Genomic DNA, 25,459 nt, shown 5'->3' with positions numbered 1-25,459 from the left:
GTCTCAAAAATAAAAAATAAAAAAGTTTCACCTTCTGTAATGTACCTTCCACTTTGCTACGTAGTTCTATCATCGAGTCCCTTCCATAAACCTATGGGAAATATCATCTCTATCCTAGCAGAGGTCTGACTTTTTAGCTTATTTTTAGGGCTTCTGTGACTCTGTCATGGACTTCTGGTGAGACTCCAGTGAGACTTTGGGCATGCGGCTTACTGCTGTGGATCTCAGTTCCCTATTCTGAAAGAAAAAGAACATAAAACAGTATGTACTTTCTCTTTCAGGTTGGCTATAAAAAATTAAATGAGTTAGATATGCGAGCTGTTGAATGGTGATGTTATACCGGAAAAAGACTTTAGGGTCAGGAGATGTGTGGGTATCATCTGTGGAGTTCTAGAGACAGAAACAATCCCTGATGTTATTATTACATAGTCAAATGGTACCAAAATGGTACTAAAGGTCTTCTTGATCATATTCCAAATCACAATGTGTGAGCTACCACAGTCTGCTTGACCTTCTCCTAAGCCTGTTTCCCTTCCCAAGCCCAGTGTTAGTTCCTACCATGTCCCAGCACCACCCAGCATCTCGCTGTCCTGCACCACCAAATTAAACATCTAACCCAGGGCATTTGCCCAGGAAGGAGGTGTAGGCAGTTCCCTGTGTTCTGGATCATCAGAAGGTGGGGCAGGGCCATCTGCTCATGCACAAGGACAGCTGCATTCCCCATTGTGAGACATAGGATGAATCATTGGCCAAAAAGCAAATTTTATTTCACTGGATGAAAAATTCACAGAGCTGCACAGTCTCATGAGGTTGTTTCGGGTGTAACTGTAGAAAGTAACGGAGCTCAAAAACTGTTATTGAGTTTTTGAATGACAATACTTTATATGGTTCAAAGAGAAATTTTATACTAATTTATTATTTTATATATTTTACATAATAAAAATATTATATACAGGCTGTCCTTCACTTTGCACAATTCCAATATACACAGACTTTTGTTGCCATAGTTTAGTTAGATAATGCCAGTCTCCTAACAACATGGTTTAGATTGCAATTACCACAGTATATTAACTATGGTTAACTGAATAGAGTACATACTTTGTTGCTAGCTCTTCAGTCCACAACTCACTGCATAAATAACCGATGGAGGTCATAATCAATAAGAGATCATGTCACCTCTTTCGAAATCTGTTGGTAATTGGTCACCATATATCTGTTATTCACAGACAGCAAAGCATGTAGTTGTGTTGCCTTCATATCTCCCAGTAATAAACCCATATGACACTTTACAAAAATGGATAATCAAAAGAGGAAATTGGCCAACATAGATGAAAGTTCAACAGTAGTAGAACAAAGGTCATAGGCAAGAAGTGAAATTTGAATCAGACCATAATGGAGTTAAGAAATAGCTGAACATGGTAAGGTTGTCATTGCCATGATTCCAAATATACTGCTAAAGGAACTTAGCAAAGGTGAAATTATTAAAATTAGTGAGAAAAGTGTGACAAAAAGGATGAGTATATCCCAGAGAGGGTGATACCAGTAAAATGCTTCACGTTAGGAAAACTCTTGGATATATTTCATGGCATTAAAAGAAAATTTAGGCCAAGCACGGTGGCTCACGCCTATAATCCCAGCACTTTGGGAAGCCGAGGTGAGTGGATCACTTGAAATCAGGAGTTCAAGACCAGCCTGACCGACATGGTGAAACCCTGTCTCTACTAAAAATACAAAAATTAGCAGGGTGTGGTGGCGAGCGCCCAGGGGGCTGAGGCAGGAGAATCGCTTGCACCCAGCAGAGGTTGCAGTGAGCCGAGATTGCGCCACTGCACTCCAGCCTGGGCAACAGAGGGAAACTCTGTCTCAAATAAATAAATAACTAGAAAAGGAGAAAATTTATGAAGGAGGGTGAGCGTTCACCAAGGCATAGGACGTAGGAAACATGTCTGTTCTCTGTGGTAAGCTATAGGACAAGCAGAAGATGAACACTGTTCAAACCACATGTTTTTGTTTGTCTGTTTTGTGTTTTTTTGTTTTTTTTTTTTAACAAAGAAATGAAATACTTTAATCCTCAACACTTATTGTATTTTAATTATAGTTTATCAATTAAATATTAGTTTTACTATTTTTTGTATTTCCTTATACAGTTATAACCAACAGCAAGAGAGTTTTTAAAGTTTTGACAAAAATTGTTAAAGGTCATGGGACAATCATACTTATTGTGCTAATGATTAAGACTGCATTATGTGGTTGCAGTTTGCACAGTCATTTTATGGTCCCACACTACCCTCTAAAGTGAAGACTGTATATTTATATCTATTCCTTTTAAAAGAGAGAAATTAGGTGACATGAGTCACAAAGGAAGAATGTATTCTTATAGTGCCTACTGGCTATAAAATGTGATTCTGGGAACTGTGAGAAAGAAGAAAAAATTGGATGTGGTTGTTACCCTCATGAACTTTGAGCTCTCCTTTAAGAAGATAAAGATTTTACATAAAGGAAACCTGTATAGCATGAGGATAATTCACATAATAAATGTCCCCTTAACATAAACACTCAAAATAGGGATCACTTTTTCTTACAGTAATAGACGATGGAAAACATTTGGCCAGCAACTGATCATGAAATACGAAATTAAAATATAGAAAACAAAAAAAAAAATCAAAAAAAGAAATTTAAATATAAAACCAAGTTTATTTTTGATTAATCCACATTTAATTTGAAATTAGCGCAATGTCTTAATTCATGGATGAATTAAGTATGAACTACATTATCTGTTGGCATATTTTTTCTATAATTTTGTGGTAGCAAGATACACCACCCTTTGCTTTAGGCTGGATTCTCAAATCATGATTATAACATAAGTAATTTTTACAAGAATATTTGATAGCTCATCAATTTTCTCAAGGACTTTTCTCCATCTTTTGATATCCAAATCCTTCTCACTTGAAACTTCTAGGTTGTTGTGATAGTTATTCATTTCTTTTTCCTCTTTCACTAATTTAATTCTGCCAGCGCCTCATTTGCCCACAGCTTAAGGACAGTTAAAGGAGCTATCCAACATCACTTTCACAGATATCATAAAGTCTTGCAATTTGCAAATTGACTTTGCAGCTGCTTTACATTTTGTTATAACTCTAAATTCTGATAATCAACAGAAATTTGTCATTTGAAGGTGATATTTTATGGTCTACATCAGAGTCAGCAAACTACAGCTCAAGAAGCAAATCTGGCCCACTGCCTGTTTTTGTAAATAAATTTTTATTGACACACAGCCATACATATTTAAGTATATATTGCATATGGCTGCATTCATACTACAACAGCAAAGTTGAATAGTTGTAACAGACCACAGGGCCCACAAAGCCCAAAATATTAACCATCTGACTTTTTACAGAAAAAAATTTTACCAATCCCTTGTCTGGACTGGTGTTAGTTTTGAGTGAATAGAGATGGTTGCATGGACACAGATTTGATAAGAGTTCAATTAATTAGTAAAGGTTCTGGGTTCATGATTTTTGTTCCCAGACTAACTCAAAGGTGAAAAAAATGTGGTAAATATTCTGCTAACTCTTAACAAAATCTAACTTTTTAAAAATTTCTATTAACGAGACAAAGTGTTATAATATTTTGGAGGAGAGAGAGCTCCCTATGGCTGCTGGAGGAAGGTTCCCTTAGAGAGATGGTATGACTATAGGACTTCAAAGCATGTGTAGGATTAAGGGTCACAATCTTCTCTAAAAAGAACAATATGGACGGTAATTTTCTGTAGTTACCAACTAATAATAATTAACCATCTTGCTGAGATGACAGGGTGTATCCAGTAGAAGAGATGGAATAAGAATGTGTCTGATTAAAACCTTCCTGATTTCTGTTGAGTTAGAGAAGTTGGCAGCAGTTCCAGTAACAGGGACGCAAGATCCACCAATGGTCATAGCAAAGTGTAATCAAGGTACCTGCCACCTGCCCTACTCAATGTTTTAATGAAACCTCCAAGCCCCAGTGGCATTCAGCATGGCTACTTCCTTCTCAACTAGTGGTCAGAGTTTGGAAGGGAACCTAAGAGAAATTCCTCTTTATTATGTTATTAGCTGACAATCAATGCTTGCCTCAAGGGCTGTCATTCCTGGAAAACCTTCAAGACCTAAAGGAGCTAGGCTCATGCCTCTAATTCAGTGGAATTTTAGCCAAGATTATAAAATATAGGGGAAGCAAGGATTTCCTTATCAGCCACAAAAATGTTAATTTCCATGGGGTTACTTGGCCTTTCCTCTTTAAGTTATACATTTAGCCTGTGCCAGCCTCTTTCAATGTACAATTGGATCATCAGCTCCCGGAACCAAAGCAAAGGTGTTCTGCCCCAGAAGCCTGATCTCAGCAAGGTCTCTTTTTAATGACCAGTCCTCCGTGCCTACCCTGCTCCTCCATGAGGCCATGGGAGTGATTAGAGATGCGGGTGGCCTCACAAGGCTCTAGAGAGGAATTCCAGCCCTCAGATCTGTCTTGAGTTTGCCAGCTGGGAGAGGGGCCCAAACTGAAGCACAGCAGTTGCCTGTCAGGGGAAAGAGCAGAGCTGCTGAGGCCTGCGGTGCCTCTAGGTTCTGTGCCATTCTTCAAAGGCTGCTGCCAGCACATTGTGTGAGGCCACCCTGGTGGCGGGGGCGGATGCAGCTTCTCTGGCTCTAGTCTCCGCTTCAAGGCCACTTCAGGATTTTAAGCTGCTTGGAGAATGACAGCTGTCACTGCATGTGCACTGGGGAATTGTAAGGGGGAGGATTTGGGACTAACTACAGGGTCTGTTCCCTGCTGCTCCAGTTTTTGTTTTTTTTAGCAAACGTAATTATAGACAGCAATTTTAAGAAGCTGTGGCTGCTCCAATGTCACTTTCTTCCAAAAACTGGACTGTGTGTTGCTGAGAAGGCACGGTAAGTCGTTTCTAGCACATATCCAACTTTGACCTCTAGCCCTCCTTCATCTACCAGTTAGTCAGTAGGCCCAAATCTCAAGGCGCAGGTGCAAGCTACCTCCCCCGACCCTATGCCTTCTTCCTGTTCAGATTTGTTTTTCATACTTGTCATCTTCCCTGCCGGTCCAAAAGTTCTTTATGGGCAGGGACTGTCTTACTCATTTTTATGTGTCCCATATTACCTCACACAGTGATGTGCTCATAGTGTTTGCTGTGTGACATTGGTCAAGTTACTTCACCATGCTTACCCTCAGTTTTCTTTGTTACAAAATAAGGTAATTGAAGTAGATGGTTCCTTAAGTCCCATCCAGTTTTTATGTAGGGCAAAATACTCATTTCTGCTCATAGTAGCTGTGTTACTATAGGCAAGTTATCATCTTCAGAGATAATTTTTATTTTTGGAAAGGGGGATAATACCCATCTCCTGTATACTATATGGGCATTAAATATGTGTTGGTATGTAATTACTAAGGGCTGCTTTCTTTGTCATGTGTATGCAAGAACTCTACAAAATGACATCTATTATTTCTGCTCTAATATAGATGAGAAAATAGGCTCAAATAGTAAAACAATTGATCCAATATCATACAGGTAAGAAACAGACTAGTTGACATTTGAACCTAAGCAGGCTCTGTTGCCTTTCCTCAGTCTGTATGACATGAGTGCTTTGTAGGCAGCATCATAATATTCCCCAAATCTTCAACCACTCTCGGTCAAGAACAAAGCCCATGATATTTTGAAAGACATGCAAAGTCCTCTCTATGATCTAACCTTGATCTTCAATTTCCATGTTCAGTAAACATGATTTAGACACGCAGTTTTTAAAACATGCACAGATCCCACTTTTGCTTGTGCTTTTTCCACCAAAAATGACTCTTCTCATGTATGAACAAACTCTCCTGGTGAAAACTTTTTCTTCTTTGTAATCCCAATGCAAATGATCTGATAGTACTTCTAGGAAAACTTCTCTCATTGTCATTCCCTTCAGTCTCCCCCAAAAAATGATTCAGTAAGTCTCATGCAATGGAAGCTTGGCAGAGGGAAATCTTGTTATGGGCTGATAAGGACTGGGAGTGCAGCCTGGATGGGCAAGGACTAAAGTCAGGCTTGAAGAATATATTCAGATATTGGCATGCTTTCTAAAGAAGAGAGCTCTGCACTCCTTATTTCTGTTAGCTGCCAAGGTAATTGGAATGAGGGATAAATAATGTGTGGAAAAAGGTAGGCAGGGATCAGATTTAGAGAAGTCTTGAATGCCAGGACAAGGAATCTGGATTTCATCCTGTAGCCCAGCTTTCTTCTAGGTGGCTCTCAAACCACCTAGCCCACCAGGACTGCTTGTTTGGAGTGAAGGTTCCAGTCCTGCCAAATTCTAGGAATTCATACTAGAATTCATACTGACAAGACCCTTAGGTGACTCTGATGCACCCTGAAACTTGAGAAACTGTGCAATAAGGACTTGAGAGAATATGTGAATGAGTCTTTGAGGAAGATTACTCTGGTGGTTAGATGGACAAGGGACTGAAGGAAACAGGGACTAGTTGGAGGCTCCAGAAATAGACTTCAAAGATCATAATTGTGTGATGCTGACCCTGAAGGTTGATTGTGACCTGACTTTGATAGCTAGACTCCTATGCCATAATCCTCTCTGAGCCTTACTTCCTCCTCTTTATCAGTTCTCTATATGTTAAAAAGTCACTAATCTTCAACATTATTATCTATTTAATCTAAGCCACAGAATTTATAGGATTGGCCAAATTTTTCTAATGGTAATTTTTTCTTATGATAAAAATTAGTACTTTTTCATGTTTCAGTTATTTTTCCCACAAGCTGTAGGGTTGTCAAAACAGATGTAGTTATATTTCCTTTACAGATGAAGAAACTGGGTCCACCTATACCATATCATGCATAATATAAGGGCTGACAGTTGCCTGTAACTGAGGTCTCTTGACACCAGGCCAGGACTTACCTTTTGTTTTTGTTTTTTTTAAACCAGAAGATTAAGGCCATGTCTTTTTCATTAAAAATAAAGAGCAGGTGACCAGGTTTTCCAGGGCACACTATAACTGCAGTGAAGCCTTGCTTGTAATGAGAATGCCCAAATCCTGCCCTGTCTTTGACCAAATGTACAGCAATGGAAAGGGGGTGGCTTAAAATGTACATTCTCTGAATTATGCCATGGGGGGCCTGGAACAAGGGGAAGGAACCAGTGGCTTTGCTGACATCAGGAAACACAGGTGGATAAAGCAGGTTCTGAACATTTCCTCAAAGGGCAGTTGGTGAGTTGAGAGAACAGAATCTGATAGAGAGCATGTATGACTCAGCATCATTAGTGTTTCCATGGGCTTGGTACAGCCTGAATCTTTAGGGGATCAGAAGGGTGGGAGATAGTAATGAAAGATCAAGGGGAATAAAGGGGTGAATAATAGTGTGTCTTCTCAGCTTTCCTTCTCCTTCTGTGACACCACTTTGCCTCATCCCAGGTAAGGCCTGTGATCAATCAAATGGCGAGTCATCGGCTACCCACTGTTACCTATTGGATTAGAATCCTTCTAACATCCTCTTTCTTTTGCAGGTACTGGTCCATGTTTAAAATAGGCTAGGGATAGCCACAGCATGAAGACTTATCCAAGCTTCAAGTACTAGAGTCATTAGAAAAAGAGCTTAGTGAGAAGCTAGCTCTTGGCTTAGTGCTATTAAAATTTTATTTTTAAAATTAGGATCATTCTTAAGTACAGTGCTTTTAGTCTAACCATTTCATTGGGAATAGAGAGAGATGGATAGTGAGAGATTACTCAAAGATAAGCATCTCTGTATGCTCAGCACCACAACATCCAGGACTAGTGACTGATCCATGGTAAAATCACTTAAATTATATGAATGAATGGTAGAAATCAGGGCACCCCTAGTAAAGCTTACTTAGAAAGCCAAAAATTCTGATTCCAGTGCTAGGACAGGAAAAAACACAAGATGAGCCCCAAGCATTTTGTAGTACTAGAAAGTAAAGATGTGTTCAAAAATCAAAAGGATGGGGCATGTCAAAGAAACATGAGAACCAATCTGAAAGAGCTCCCAATAACAAACTCTTTAACAATTTGAGCAACAAAATAGTGTAAAACTCTATTATAACCCAAAATATAAAATAAATATGCATGAGTCTATACTGAATAAATTATTGAAGAAATGAATAAACAGGAGAGAGGAAATAAATCTTTCCCATAGAATAATTACAAATAATCTCTGTTGATACTTCCTCCTAGAAGAGGTGAGCATGTCTTGCTTTCCCTGGAATATGGGCCATACTTAGTGACTCACTTCCATAGAATAGAGTAGGAAAAAGGAAAGCTGTGACTTTACCATAGAAAAATATGACAAACGCAACCTTAACAAAGTAATAAAGATCAGCATCATCAGTCATGTCCTGTGGATATCATGTACCCTCTTATATATGATAAAAAAGTGATGATATGTGACACTTCTATGCTATTTTTTCTATAAGCCTATCACTTCAGTCTAATAATGAGAAAAACATGAGACAAACCCAGATTGAGGGACGTTTTCCAGACTGCCTGTATAGTCTGAATCTTTAGGGGATCACAAGCGTGGACAGTATTCTTCAAGAATGACAAAGTCAAGAAAAACAAGGAAAGACTGAGGAACGGTTATATACCAAAGGAAATTGGGAGACATGACACCTAATTACAATGTGGTATCCTGGGTTGGATGCTGGAACAGAAAAAGGACATCAGTGCAAAAACAGTGAAATCCAAATGAAGTATAGAGTTTAGTCAATAGTTCATGACATTTCTTTGTTTTGAAAAATGCACCATGGTAATGTAAAATGTTAATAATGTAGTAAAGTGAGTGGGGAATATATGGAAATTCTCTGTCCTATCTTTGTAATCTTTTTGTAAATTGAAAATTATTCCAACACCAAAATTTTATGCTAAAAAGATTAAATAAAACAGTTCAGTTAATTCCCAATTGTTAAACAACGGTATTTAATACCCTATTAAACATTGTGTTACATAGGATTTAAGCTCTCTGATAAACAAGAAGTAAATTATAAAACAAACAAAATAGGAGCCAAAATTAAACTACTTAAGATTATTGACCATGAATTACATAATACTTTCTTCCTGTAGTCTGCTCTTGGATAAAATAAAATTGTGTCACAAAAATTTGGAAACAGTGAAACAGTGATAGCTAGATATCTTAATTTCCAACCTCAAGTTCGTTTCTATACAAAATTGGGCTCCAAAAAGACTTTGTAAAGATGGAGCTATTAAGTTAGTTTTGTAACTCTAATATCCAAAGACATGTCATTTTTGTCTATTTTTAGTGGCTTAGTCTTGTCTTTTGTCAAGAACTTAGTCAGACACGCCACACAGCCCATTAAACCTATTAGTTATCATTATACCATCTCAGCCATTAGTTTACTTTTTACTTTTGTGTTTTTCTTTTTCTTTTAAGGAAGGAATACTTTGTGTTCAAATTTAGACTCTTACTTGTGAGAACAAAAGTAGCTCAGAACATTGGAAGTTAGAGCAGCAAAAGACAACATGCACACATGCTCATACACACACACACACACAAACACACGTGTATATGTATACACAGAGAACAGTCCCATTCCTTACTCATTGTTGCCCGTGGTAGTTCTAAGCTATGTTTACACACATTGATACACAGAACTGCCTCCTTCAGCTGCTTAGGGCCACAAAGGATAGAAAAAAGCAAATTGGGAATTTGAAAGGTCAATGGAAGCTACTAGTTCCTCAAAAAGCAATGGGTGTGTAAGTGAAAAATGAGATAAACGACTAATTCCTGAAACCCAGACATGTAATGATTAATGTACTGCCATTACAGATGAAGACACAAGGGTTAGGGAGCCACAATATGAATAAGTGATGGATCCAGAATTAGCTAGAATTTATCTATTTTATTCTAGAACTCACATTCTTAACCTCTAGACTATACTGACTTTAAATACAATAATTTTACTGATTGATCATAGATATTATTTCTGTTACAATTAGAATCAATGACCATCTTAGTTCATAAAAGTTGGTCTACATCTGATTTTTTTTCTCTAGAAGTGAAATTGCTGACTTAAAGAATATGAGTATCTGAATTAATAGTTAAATTTCTTTCTGTAATGATTGCATCAATTGATAATCAGTTCATTGCTACACACTTACCACAGCCTCACTAGCATTATCTTATTATTAATATTTTTAGCCTTTATTTTCAGCTATAAGAAATATTTTGTTTTCATTTGCAAATAATGATGAGTGAAATGAGAAGAGCAGGTTGCTTTGGAGCATATAACAAGAGGACCTATTATAATCTGGAAGTTCAAGAAAGACTTCCTTGAGGATGAGACGAGATCAAAAAGCTGAATAAAAAGTAATCAGATAAAGGGAGAAGGCTGATAACAACATATTCAACAGCACTAAGATAAGGGAAACTTTTTTTTTTTTTGAGACAGAGTCTCACTCTGTCCCCCAGGCTGGAGTGTAGTGGTGCGATCTCGGCTCACTGCAACCTCTGCCTCCCGGGTTCATGCCATTCTCCTGCCTCAGCCTCCCAAGTAGCTGGGACTAAAGGTGCCTGCCACCTTGCCTGGCTAATTTTTTGTATTTTTAGTAGAGATACGGTTTCATCATGTTAGCCAGAGTGGTCTCGATCTCCTAACCTCGTAATCCACCTGCCTTGGCCTCACAAAGCGGTGGGATTACAGGCGTGAGTCACTGCACCCAGTCCTTAAGGGTTTTTCTTTTTTGTTTTTGTTTCTTTAGGTTTTATTCTTCTTGATGAATATCTTAGAATTCTACATATTAAAGGTATTCATCTTTAATGTCATTTGTTATCAACATCATTTGTTCTTTTCTTACACTGTAATATATGGTGTTTTCACTTAGAATTTTTTTGCTTTCCTACAAATTATAATAAATGACTCTTTATTTCTTTTTTGTGAACTTTAATATACTCTATAACTTGTCTTTATTTCTGCTACAAAACTTAATATTCTCCAGCTCACAGATGTGTGACATCCACTTTATTCAACTTAACCTTCTCATACAGTTGAAGCCATTTTCCCATTCTTCTTTCTCTTTTACCACCTCTGTCATTGACATAGTATCTGTTAGCTGTTTCTATGTAACTAACATAATCCCATGTGGCTTCTACTGATCTGAGCTGGGCTGGCAGAACTCACTCATGTACCTGAGATCGACTAAAGTCAACTAGTTCTAGCTCGGCCTCTCAGATGCCTGGGACCTCAGCTTGGACAGCTTGGCTGACTTACCTTTGTTCCATGTGACCCCATTCTCCAGCTGGCCAGACTGGATTTGCTTCTAAAGTGAAGTCGGGGTTCCAAAGGTGTGTGAAGTCTAGGCATAAAATTGGCACAATGTTTCTGCCATAATCTATTTGCCAAGGCAAATCACAAAGCCAGCTACCCACAACAGGTGAGAAAATAGGCTCACCTCTTTATGGAAGGGCCTATATAATGTGGTGAACAATTAGGGCTAATTTTGCAGTCTACCTATGGAAAATGGAATTTTTATTACCTCATTTTATTTGTTTACATCTTCCTTAAGGTCCAGTTCAAATTCATCAACTTACCTTCTTGTGCTTTACATCCCACTGCCTTTTTATGTTACGCTTATTTTACTGAACACTGTGATAAGTGACTTATGTCCTTATAACTTAATCCCCCCAAAATTACGTGAGTTAGGTACCATTACTGCCCCCATTTTGTAGTTAAATACGTGTTTTTCCAAGAATAACTTTTCTTAAAGACTCACAGCCAAAGTGTCAGAACTTAGACCAAAATTCAAGTATAATACAGGAGTTTAGGGTTTTGTTTTGTTTTGTTTTGTTTTTTTGAGACAGAGTCTCGCTCTGTCGCCTGGGCTGGAGTGCAGTGGCTGCAAGCTCAGCCTCCCGGGTTTACGCCATTCTCCTGCCTCAGCCTCCTGAGTAGCTGGGACTACAGGCGCCCGCCACCTCGCCCAGCTAGTTTTTTGCATTTTTTTTTTTTAGTAGAGATGGGGTTTCACCATGTTAGCCAGGATGGTCTCGATCTCCTGACCTCGTGATCTGCCCGTCTCAGCCTCCCAAAGTGCTGGGATTACAGGCGTGAGCCACCGCACCCGGCCAGGAGTTTAGGGTTTTAACCTCTGAGCTTTTACTTACTTAAAAATGTAAGTTATTTATGGAAAACCATAAAAAAGTTACATTCAATCAAAATAGCCATTTTCACCTTTTGCTAAATCAAATAACATTTTAAATAATTTATATAATGTAAACAGACGTTCAGAGGTCATCAGTTTGGGGAGTCTGCTATACTGTAAATGCTATCTATTAATTTACCTTCTTCCTACATTTGAAGTAAGACCGCATTATTCAATTTTTGAGGAAGACCTCAGTCTTTTGTACAGCAGTGTAGTTAGAGAACTCCCTGCTCTAAAGGTGTTAAGATAAAATTAGTCTTGCTTTTATAATATACTTCAATTCCCTGAGTTTGGAAATCAGGCCTTCTTTGGGATACTGGGGAGAAAGAAGCGCTTGAGGCTGAGAGTTTGAGACCAACCTGGGCTATATACTGAAACCCTGTCTCTACAGAAAATGAAAATAAAATTAGCTGGGAGTAGTGGTGCACACCGAGAGTCCCAGCTAATTGGGAGGCTGAGGCAGAAGGATTGCTTGAGCTCAGGAGTCTGAGGTTGCAGTGAGCCACAATGGTGCCACTGCACACCAGCCTGGGCAATAGAGTGAGACCCTGTCTGCCCCCTGACAAAATAAATCAGGTTTTGTATATCTGCCCAGATCCCCTGTGCCTAGCACAGTGTGAAGGATGATAAACGTATCTGTAGAACAGAGACTCTTGAATAGCATTTAGCACAAAACTTTGTATTGTATAAGTGAGAAGTGAATCCATAGGAGAGGTATGATTGACAACAAGCCACTTGAACAATTAGTGAAAAATTCTGAACTAAACACTGTTCTGCCTACTCTCTGGTCAGAGCTTCTACTCTGTGTTTGTTTGATGTTTTCTAAGACAAATGAATAGTATTTCCTTCCCTTTATATACAGTGGTATAGTTTTTTTTTTTTTTTTCCTTCCTTTTCTCTAACTCATAAACTTGCCGGACTCAGTGCTCCTGGGAGTGTTAAAGCAGAATGTGCTTATTTACTTTTATTTTTTGTACCGTTTTCCTTCTTTTTTATCATCCTGGCTTCTGACTGTGTGGCAGAAACATATAAAAATTGGCATAAAAGTAGGAAAATGTGCCCCAGATGCTGCATTAACTGTGAAATAAGTTTAAATGCCTCCAAACAGGGTCTGGTCTCTTCTCTGTCAGCTTCTATACAACTCATCCTGAAGTTTTCCTTTTATCTACAGTATGAGGAACATGGTGAGAGATAAAGACCCTGCCAGCTTGCCAGTGCCTTCACAACAAATCATTGTATAGGCTTAGGCACCCCTCACATTTGTGGGCAGATGGGGAGCAATAGAAAAAAGCGGGGCTGTAGTTCTGTCTCAGAAAACACCAGTGAAACCATCTGGGTATGGATTTGTCGAGTCCCTACTGGGGCCACAGCAACAGATTTTCAGACAGAAGTTCGTACATACTAAGGTCATGCCTGATACTTGTGTTCTCAAAGCTCTCTTTGGTCTAGGGAATTTGAAAAAGGACACACCATTATTGCCACACTCCTTAACCTCTCTCCCAGCTTCCCATCTTGCATTCATCCTCCATTCTCCTCACTGTCGTCAAGGGATCATTCAAAAGCAAAAGTCATGTTGTGCCCCTGCGTTGTCTAAAACCCTCCCATATCCTCTTACTACCCTTGATGATGTCTACGCTTTGAACCAGAGCCCTCGAGGCCATCCTCTTTACAGTCCCTGCCGTTCTCCAGCCCCCTATTTCTCTCATCCTGACCATACTTCTTGCACTTCCTCAGATGAGCTGTGCCCTTTCTTCTCTCCAGGTCTTCACACATGCTGTTCCTGTGCCTGGAACATCCCTTTCTCCTCTTCTCACTCTCCCCCACTTTTAAGCCACATCCTAGACAGAACTTCTTCAAAGGCTGTGTGACAGTGACATGGGCTTTCATTCCCTTCCCCTGGGTTCTGCCCCATGATCCCAGAGCACCTTGGCCTTCTTTTATCATAGCTCTGCTTTTTTTTGTACTGTGACTGAGGCTTATGTAAGGTAAACAATTTGTGAAGTGTGCCAAATTATGCCTTAATATGCATCTCTAGAACCTAGCATAGCGTTAGATATCTGAATAGGTTAGAGGTTAAGACAGTAAACTCCCTGTGTTTAATTCTGGATTCCATCAATTATTAGCTGTGTAAATTTGAGAAAGCCATTTAGACTCTCCAAGCCTCAGTTTCCTCATTTGTGAATCAAGAACAATAATAGGACCCACCTCATTGAATTATGTTGAGAATTACAATTAATTCACCTTAAGTTCTTAGTACAGTGCCTGTCTTGTATATTAAGTCTTCAAATGTTACCTGTTACTAAGGTGCTCATTGAACAAATACATCAAACAGATGAAAAGCTAAGATATCTCCCCCAGATCTTCTTGAACTTACTGTTTATCACTTTCCTTTTCTGGGTTTTACTTTCTACATGAAGAACGTGAAAAGACTCAGAAAAATCATCTCTAAGGGGCTGTATGGTGACAAGTGAGAAGCTGTTCCAGGAAGGAGACACTGGCAGTCCTGTTATTTATCTCCCCAGAACCCTTTAATATAGGTGGGTGATTGGACAAATGAGAAAAAAAAAAAAAGCCCAGAGAGGTAAGGCGACTTGCCTAAGGTCTTATAGACAAATGGAAAAGCCAAATCTAAAACTTGAGTTTAATCACCCAAGGTTAATTTATTTCTTATTGTTATGACATCAAACTTTTTATTTTGAGCAGAAGAATCTCACTTAATTTTTGTCACATCATGTTATATGTCAGTAAAATAAGAATTTTCTTAAGATCATAGACTTTTGGAGCTGAACTTTAAATTCATTCTAATTCTACAGATGTAGTGACTGAGAACTGAAAAGGCGGAGTGAATCCAAGGTCACCTGCTCATTGCTGTGTGTAGCCTCTCCAAGGGCCACAAACCCATAATGGGCCCTCCTTGGCTCATGGCCTTGATTTTCCTAGAATCTAAACACTTCTTTATATGATACTTCCTTTAATTAAGGATCAGTTAAGTATAACCAACTAAGCAGACAAAGTAATTTGAAGTGGGTCTTTTTGTAATTGACAGTTGCTGCTATTAAGCATGGAATTAAAGAGGCCCATTACATGGATAAAGGGTAGCACTCAATAATATTTGTATTAAATATTCTTTTTTTTTTTTAATTCCAGTCACAAATGTTTGAGTGCTAGGGCCCATTCCAGATGCTAGGGACACTGAAGTGGATAAACAGAAAAGTTCCTTATTTATAATAATTACTTCAAGTGCATTTCTTCATTCATCATCTAGCCTTAAGGCTTAAACTGCACTGATTAATTTTAAATATGTGTACCCAAATGGTTCAGACAATGACTTTAAAAGCTTGAAATTTGTGATGTCAAGTCATATAGGCAGATGCTTAGTGGTTAATGGGTTGGCTGATTATACCATAGTACATGGCTAAGGTTAACAATACAGTCCCATATGGGTACTTGGTTTTGTTCTGATCCAGGCCCATAGATGCCCTCTCTGGCCTTGGCCATTTACAGGATGTTCACCACAAGAAAATGTTGATCAGCCTTTCTCAAAGATACACTTAGCACAGTCCATCTCATGTAATCTTAACCATGGTAATGCTCCCTTTCAGTTTCACAGACTTTATTTATTCACGGTATTTTTGTCAATAAGATATTGACAAAGAAGATCTTGGAAATCTGAGTTGAAAGGACCTATAAAGACTATTTTGTGAACTGGGGAATCTGTGTTCCAGAAATGGAGAAAGAATCTCAATGGTACACAGTAAGTGAGTTGAGTCAGGACCAGGGCTCTCCTGATTCCCTGTAATGTCTTTGCTACAAATATCACCTGCCATGTGAACCTGAGAAATGAGCATGTGGAAAAGGTATCTTTATTTTATAAATGATGACAATGAGGGCTGGGAAGGGAAGTGGCTTTTTCCAGCCACTGAAATGGGTTAGGCTTCCTAACCCTGGTGATACATTCCCATGAGTAAGAAGACCTGGGGATTATATACAAGCACAGAAAATGGTGTCAGAAAGGCTTTGATCTTAATATAGTGTAGGTAAGTTTCAGAGTACTGGTTTTTTAATCCATCCAAATCAGGTTTGATTCCTGGCTCTCCCACCTCCCAGCCTTCTATTATCTTACCTTGTAGTCTCTCTGTGTGAGAGGCACTGAGACTACATGGACCGGGAAGGCTTGCTAAGCCCAGTCCCCCAGCTGTCCCCACCAAGGCTCCAGGCATATGAATGAAACCTCTAGGACATTCCAGGGTAGCCCAGCTGCCAACTGAATACCAGAAGAATCACCCAGCCAAGCCCCACCCAAATTCCTGATCCTCAAAATTATAAAATATAATAAAACACTGTGATTTTTAAGCCAATAATCTTAGGGCTGATTTGTTACGCCGTAGTAGATAACCAGGACACCCTTCTATTCTGAACACCTAGCACAATGTTTGAAATACAGTAGACACTCAATAATTATTTTTTTGAATGATGGCCATAGGAGAAGAGATGGCCCAGAGAGAGAGAGAAGAATTCACATGTACTGAATGCCTGCTGACTCTGTGCCAGGCACCCAACTCTTTGCAACTGCTTTATAAGGGCTGCTTGACTATTATCCTCAACTTGTAAATGCATTTCAGCATTTACAAGATATTCAGATATTAAATAATTTGGCCAAATTATTATTAAATAATTTGGCCAAATTTAATTATTCAGATATTAAATAATTTGGCCAAGGAGGTCACAGAGATAGGAATGGAAAAAACTCAGATTATATTTCTGTTATGGTCTTAACTACTATGCTTATGCTGTTCCTAGATAGTAAACGCCAACAGAAAGGGAAGCATTTGGGGAGCTCTGGTAGTTGGGTGGGGAACATGTATGTTATGCCACAGTCATACAAGAAATAAAAAGTACAGCCCACACTACAGATACATAGATATTGAGCCTAGCTTCAGCCAAGCTAACTGTACTCTTTCTTCTTAGAGTCCCTTGACCTTGACTCTTATGTCAGATTATATAGCCCATTTGAGGGGAGGGCTTTGCAGTTAGACCTGGATTCAAATAATTGTGTCACATATTTCTTGTAGATTTTTAAATGTCATTTAGTTTATGTAAGTTTCTGTTTGAGAAATTAAAGTGAGGCTAATTTCTCAAACTGTATAGTGGATACCTTTCAGTGCTGGATCATCAGGTGGAAGAGGATTAAGTGGGGTGATGATTGTGCTCTTATTGTCCCCCCAAAACCAGCTTCCGTGTCATCTCTCCCAAGAAATTTCACTGAGGAGCACTGATGTCTTACTGTTCTAAACTCTTCTTTTAGCCATATTACTCCCTTACTGAATACTTGCTGCGTACCCATTCTGTGCCAGTTGCTAGAAATATGATGGTCCTTGTCCGCAGGAGGATTAGAGTTGAGAGCTTAAGAGTACAAGGCAGCTTATGCTCTTTTTTTCATTTGTATTCACCTCCCCAATCAATTTAATGAACTTACTGAAGGCAGATATCTCTAAAGTCTCATCCTCTTCATTTCCAACACTGCCTCCCTGGTCCTCGCAGCCATCCTTTCTTATGTTTGACAAAAGCCTCCTAATGGGTCTGTCTCACTGCATCTTCACTGACCAATTCACTCTCAGTGCTGCAGCCCAAGTGTTATCTTTGCAAGGCAAATTTAATCAACCATTTGCCCTACTTAAAATCCCCCACCTACCCAGTGACTCTAATTTGCTCTTTGGTTATAGAATAAAATCTGCAACTTGGTCTAAACGGCCCCTGTGGTTTGGCCCTAACTGCCTCATCAAGCCTCATTCTGTATGACTCTCAATGGATCATACCCTTGTGGTAGTTGTGTTCTTCATATGTTCCACATCCCATCTTCCATGAGATTATTCTTACTAGAATAATATTTTTCCTTCTCTGTCTAGGTCTTGTCAGAGCCTTATGAAAGCCCAGTGGGGCTGCCTTAATAAGTTAGCCAAGGGTTAGTTCTTGGAAAAGATTGGTGCTCATTCTATCAGTGTTTTTAGAACCTTAAAATTTGAGAGCAAAAGAAACTATACCTGCCACCTCTGCCAGGCTTTGTTTTATAAAGAAGTAAACTGAGGAGAGATGAGAAGGCATATTCCAAAGGTTACAAAGTAACAGCATGGTAGAAGAATAATAATGCCAATGAAATTAATGCATTTCTCTTCCAGAGGGTATAAAGTACACCCAGCATTTCTCAGATATGTATGCTACTCCTGGCTGTAGTATGAGTATCACTGGAAAGTGTTGGATTTAAGCCTTGGCCACCAGCGCCTCAATTTGCAGTTCAGACACTACCTAGCAATTCATTGCCATCACCTTTTCATTGTTGAACCCACTGAAAATGTATCTCATTCACATAAAAAGAAAAATAATGGTCAGTGAACATAATATGGAGATGTTCAAGCTTATTATTTAATAGGGAAATGTATATAAAAGCAACATCCAGAGTACATTTTTCACGTATCAAATTGGCAAATTTTAAAAAGATGGATCATATCCAGAGCATTATCTTTAGGATGTGGAGAAATAGTGTTGTTTTTTTTTTTAATTATACTTTAAATTCTAGGGTACATGTGTATAAGGTGCAGGTTTGTTACATAGGTATATATGTGCCATGTTGGTTTGCTGCATCCATCAACTAGTCATTTATATTAGGTATTTCTCCTAATGCTATCCCTCCTCCAACCCCCAACCCCCGACAAGCCCCAGTGTGTGATGCTCCCTGCCCTGTGTCCAAGTGTTCTTATTGTTCACTTTCCACCTATGAGTGAGAACGTGGTGTTTGGCTTTCTGTTCTTGTGTTAGTTGAGAATGATGGTTTCTGGCTTCTTCCATGTCCCTGCAAAGGACATGAATGCATCCTTTTTTATGGCTGCATAGTATTCTGTGGTATATATGTGCCATATTTTCTTAATCCAGTCTATCATTGATGGACATTTGGTTTGGTTCCAAGTCTTTACTATTGTGAATAGTGCCACAATAAACATACATGTGCTTGTGTCTTTATAGTAGCATGATTTATAATCTTTTGGGTATATACTCAGTAATGGGATCACTGGGTCAAATGGTATTTCTAGTTCTAGATCCTTGAGGAATCACCACACCGTCTTCCACAGTGGTTGAACTAATTAACCAACTGTGTAAAAGCATTCCAAGAAATAGTGCTTTCATATACTGTTAATGAGAATGTAAATCAGGAAAGCCTTTGACAAAATCTATCACGTAAAACCCTTTGACCCAGCAATCCCACTTGTTGGGCTCTCTTCTCCTAAAGTACTTGTGTAGGATTAAGAGTAATTTATAAGATGATTCGTTGCAGATTGCATGTAATCGTGAAAAATAAGAAGCAAATTGCAAATCCCTCACAGGGAACTAATTAAATTAGGGTACATCTACTTCATGGGTTGAATATAACTAATTTTAATGAGAACATCTATACGTACCAGCAAGTTTTAGGGGGAAACAGTAAGATATGTACCAAAAACAGTGAGATGGCATATATGAAAGTGGAATCAATAACGGATGGTGAAAGTGGATGTTTCATGTTTTATATATTTTCGTTGTTTAAAACTTTTACTAAGCATGCCTTCTGTAAATAAAAAACTTAAAGCTTTATGGGGAAAAAATGAAGAGAATTTAAGAGGATCCCAATCTTCTTCCTAATTAACTTAGTTAGGTTCTGACCTGAATAGAACATAGCAACTGCTGGAAACCTAAGGAAAATACTTGATTAGAAATTTAGTGCTTATAAAATACTGCCATGTTTTGGGGAAACCTGCTGATTTCAGCAGTTGGGACACCAGGAGAAGAGTTGATTGGCAGTTTGCAAGTAGCTTGTAGGGTGTAAGTTGGCAGAAATGCAAGCCACACAAGGTATAGAGACATGCTGTTGGATCTTTCAAACCTAGGGATGGCAACATCATAATCTGTAAATTCTATTCAAGTTAAGTCCAATTTTTCTATCTCGCTAAGTAACGGAGTTGCTTCTTCTGCACTCACTTGCCTAATTCTCTCGCATTCAGACTGTAACTGCAGACCACTTGCATTCGTTTTCTATTGCTGCTGTAACAAATTACTACAAACATAGCGCCTTAAAACAACATCACAAATGTATGACATTATAGTTCTGAAGGTCAGAAGTCTGAATGGGTTTTATGGGGCTCAAATCAAAATGTTGGCAAAACTAAATTCCTTCTGGAGGCTCTAGGGGAGAATGTGTTTCTTGCCTTTTCCAGCTTCTAGAGGCTGCCCACATTTCCTGGCTCAAGGCTGCATCACTCTAAATTCTGCTTATGCTATCACATCTCCTCTTCTTGCTCTGACCCCCCTGTCTCCCTCAAATAATCCATGATAATCTCTTCATCTCAAGATGCTTAACTTAATCACATCTGCAAAGTCCTTTTTGCCATCTAAGGTTTTGTATTCTCAGGTTCCAGGGATTAGGACATGGACATTATTCTGCCATGCCACCTATTCTGTTAGCAGATCCTCAGTGACTAGCAGGGTGACCCAGGAGAAGTCATCTTTGCTTGCTCTCTCAGCAAATTTGAAATTAGAAACCTGTAGCTATCACTGCCTTCCTACAGCACCCCATGAGAGAGGGATAATTTGAGAGATGTCAGACTTGAAGGTCTTCCTGTCATTTTAGGAGAAGAGTGTATGCAAAATTACTCGTGATGGCATGAATTATATTACCAGTGATACTATCAACTTTGATTTTTCTCCATTTCTAAGGAGATGTGAACTGCTTAGTTCTGCTGTCATAAGGGAAGGGACTATTGCTTTAGGCCCTGGTCCAGTGTTTTCCCATGCAGTCATCACTATGGATGCTCATTGTCTTGTTTTTTGTCCTATTGTGTAAGGCAAGGTTATATATGGAGTATTTTAGAAGGAATTAAATTATCAGATACTCACTAACATAAGACATCCCCCCATAAAGTCAGTTGATGATGCTGAGTTATCTCCCAAGTTATCAATACAGTTTTAAATGCCCCAGAAAAGAGTGTGAATGGGACTGAGGAATACCATGGCACAAATATATAGTAATGGGGGAAAAAATAAATGGAAAATTACAAGGTGTGGACAAAAGATACTGCTGTAAATATTAATGCAGTGGTGCTAATGTGCAGTATTTTTGCTGCATCCAACATCCTGTGATGCTATGTCCTGGATACCCCAAATAGCAACCCTTTATATACTCATGGTTTAAAAAAATATTATTATTATTATTCTATGTGATCTTTGTGCTAACCCTAAGATGCTGGCTGGGACTCATATCTTTAACATACAGAGCAGAGAAATGAGGCTCTGAATCATTGATCAAGGTTTAATCTCCCTAAGAGGTGAATTATGACATGAACTTGTGTTACCTGCACCTCTATTTTCTTATCTTCAAAATAAAGATTAAGAAATGGGATTTTTTGAGACATAAATATTAATATTTGTAAAGTGCTTAGAATACTTCCAAGCACATAATAAACTCTAAATAAATGATATATAAACTAAATGCAAACTTAGAGCTCCTTTGCATGTATCATCTTATAACTAGAAATTTCTTGAATAATAAAATCACCATTAAGGAGGTAGTGATTGTATGAATAATGGGTTAATAATAATATATATGCAAACTTTACTCCATTTTAACAATATGATCCTTCGGACCTCTAGAACTCTCAATCAAAATTAGATGTCTCTTCTGCTTCTTTTGTTTTTGTTTGGCTTTAGCAGTTATTTGTTTCTAGCCATTATTGTGTGATGATTTAATCAGTAACTGTACCTTCCGTTTGACTCTAAGCTTCAAGAAAGCAAAGTCTAGTCCTTACTTTTCACTGTTGTATTTAATAGCACCTAGATGCTACCTGGTAGATTCTCAGATATTTAAAAGAATGGACCAGAAACTGAATCAAATTAAGTTATCATGTGCTGTGCTCCCATCTGCTATGTTTTCATTCCCTAATGAAATTGTGGCATAAAATTAACCTCAAATGTTGGGAAAATACTCCAATTTACAACTTTCTTTAATATGTATCTTGAGTCATTAGATTAATTGCCAACTCATATTTGAGGTTATAAAATGCTTTCACAGTCATTTATCTCTTCTCTTGGAGCCTCACTGTAGTTCTTAGAGATAACTATGGATGGTTTTGTTTCTCTTTTTAGAGGTAATACAACAGAAGCCCCAAGAAAGAAAATGTCTTTTCCAACGTCATAAATCTAGTCCATGTCAGAAATAAAACTAGGCAACAGATCATTCACATCTTTTATAGTAATAATAAAACTGTATTGATGATTAGTAGTCAGGAGTAAGCTAGTGCGTGTGTGTATGTGTGTGTGTGTGTGTGTGTATTCATGTAATGCACTCAATAGTTAATTAGATGGCATTATCACCACTTTACAGATAAAGAAAATGGGACAGTTGACTGGCTGAAATTCGTGCAACTAATCATTTCTAATTGTAGGAGCAGAAGTGAAACCTCTGGAACCATGTCTGCATGGTTTCAGAGCCTGAGATTTAAGCCACCATACTGCACTTCTTTCCTTCTCAATGTGATTTTATTTCTACTACAAGATGCTGACTCCCCTGTGCCCTTTCTTGACAGTTAATGAGTTTATTGCCTTATTCCCTATTGTATGAAGTCCTACTTGTTTTCACTTTTCCTATTTTTATTCTGTTCTGACCTCTGGGAATAACGTTTAGCAAAGCTGGGACAACCTACCTTCCCTAGCTGACAGACAAAAAGAGAAGACGCCTTTCAATTACCATCACTTAACTAGTGGAAGCCAGGCTCTTTGAAAAGAGTCTGTAATGAGTTTTCATAGGACAAAGGAAATTATCCAAAATATAGAACATTTCGACAGTGAAACCTGCTTATGAATAGTTTACCCTTAGCAATTGTCAGTACATAGCATTTAATAATCCCCATGGTGCACATGTTCAGTGGAGACCTCTTAGTGCTTGCTCCTGGAAGATTGTGACACTGTTTCCATTTTCACATCTGTGTAGGGCTTGGGGTTGAGAGGTATGGCAGGATACCACAGCGTCAAAGAAGGTTAGAGCTGAGAGAGAACTTAAAGCAGACCTAGTAGAAGACAATTTTCATATCACTGCTGCATCCTTCACACGTAACACAATATTTAACACATAAAAGATACTCAATAAATATTTGAAATTTTTTGAAATGGACTATAGCTAACAATAATCGATTCCATATTTCAAAATAACTAGAAGAGAATAATTCAAATGTTTCTAGCATAAAGAAAAATATATTTGAGGTGATAAATATCACAATTACCCTACTTTGATCTTCACACATTATATAAATGTATCAAAATATCACACATACCCCAAAAATATGTATATTATATATCAATTAAATAGATAGTTAAAAATTAAAAACTGAAAAAGAAATTTGTTGAATTGATAAATGAAGACCATTTTACAGATAGAGAAATAGAAGCTTGTACAAAAAAAGTAATTTACCTAAAGTCACTCAGAAAATCAGAGGTAAAAGTCATGTTTTATTACTTTTATTTTTGTCACTTACTGTTTTAGTCCATTAACTTTGTTACGCCTTCAGAAGTAGAATACTTAATTAAATACAGAACAGAATACGGGAAGAAGTAAGATGTGGTTCCTGATCTCTACATCTACTGGTGGAAATGAGACAGGACGGCAAGTATTTGGGTAGAAACTAATTAGTGATTCATCCTAAAAAGCTTTCACACATACACATTCCAAGATGCATGTATAAGAGATTTGTTGAAGGCCCTTAGGATATTGAAAAAGTATCAGAACATATGCCTATCAATAGGACAAATACAAGGCAAACCGTAACACATCTATATCGGAGATCACTACTTGACCATTAAAATTTATGACACGATGTATAGAAACTGACATAGAAATCTCAGTACTGGTACAAAAACAGTCACATAGACAAATGGAACAGAATAGAAAACACAGAAATAAGGCTGCATGCTTACAACTATCTAATCTTCAGCAAACCTGACAAAAACAAGCAATGGGGAAAGAACTCCTTATTCAATTAATGATGCTGGGATAACTGACTAGCCATATGCAGAAGATTGAACCTGGACCCTTTCCTTACACCATATACAAAAATTAACTCAAGATGCATTAAAGGCTTAAATGTAAAACCCAAAACTATAAAATCCCTGGAAAACAACCTAGGCAATACCATTCTGGACATAGGAAGGGGCAAAGATGCTAAAAACAATTGCAGCAAAAGCAAAAATTGACAACTGGGATCTAACTAAACTAAAGAGTTTCTGCACAGCAAAAAAACCAATCAACACAGAGAACAGACAATCTACAAAATGGGAAGAAATTTTTGCAAACTATGCAGATGACAAAAATCTAATATCCAGCTTCTACAAGGAACTTAAACAAATTTGCAAGAAAAAAAAAACACCCCATCAAAGTGGGCAAACAACATGAACAGACACTTTTCAAAAGAAGACATACATTGGCCAAGAATCATATTTAAAAAAAGCTGAACATCACTGATAATTACAGAAATGCAAATCAAAACCACAATGAGATACCATCTCACACTAGACAGAATGGCTATTAGGAAAAGTCAAAAAATAACAGATGCTGTCAAGGTCGTAGAGAAAAAGGAACACTTACGGTGGGAGTATAAATTAGTTCAACCACTGTGGAAGATGCTGTGGCAATTCCTCAAAAACCTAAAAACAGAACTACCATTTGACTCAGCAATCCCATTATTGAGTATATACCTGAAGAAATATAAATAATTCTATCATAAAGACACGTGCACATGCATGTTTGTTGCAGCACTAGTAACGATAGCAAAGACATGGAATCAACCTAAATGCCCATCAATGGTAGACTGGATAAAGAAAATATGGTACATACACACCATGGAATACTATACAGTCATAAACAAGAATGAGATCATGTCCTTTGCAGGAATATGGATGGAGCTGGAGGCCACTATCCTTAGCAAACTATTATAAGAACAGAAAACCAAACACTGCATGTTCTCATTTATAAGTGGGAGCTAAATGATGAGAATGTATGGACACACAGAGGTGAACAACACACACTGGGGCCTTTTGAAGGGTGGAGGATGGGAGGAGGGAGAGGATTAAGAAAAATAACCAATGAGTACTAGGCTTAATACCTGGGTAACAAAATAATCTGTAAAACAAACCCCGACAATACAAGTTTACCTATATAGCAAACCTGCACATGTACCCC

Source organism: Macaca thibetana, chromosome 6 (assembly GCF_024542745.1).
Source record: "Macaca thibetana thibetana isolate TM-01 chromosome 6, ASM2454274v1, whole genome shotgun sequence".
NCBI classification, from domain to species: domain Eukaryota; kingdom Metazoa; phylum Chordata; class Mammalia; order Primates; family Cercopithecidae; genus Macaca; species Macaca thibetana.
This window is presented reverse-complemented; position numbering follows the sequence as displayed.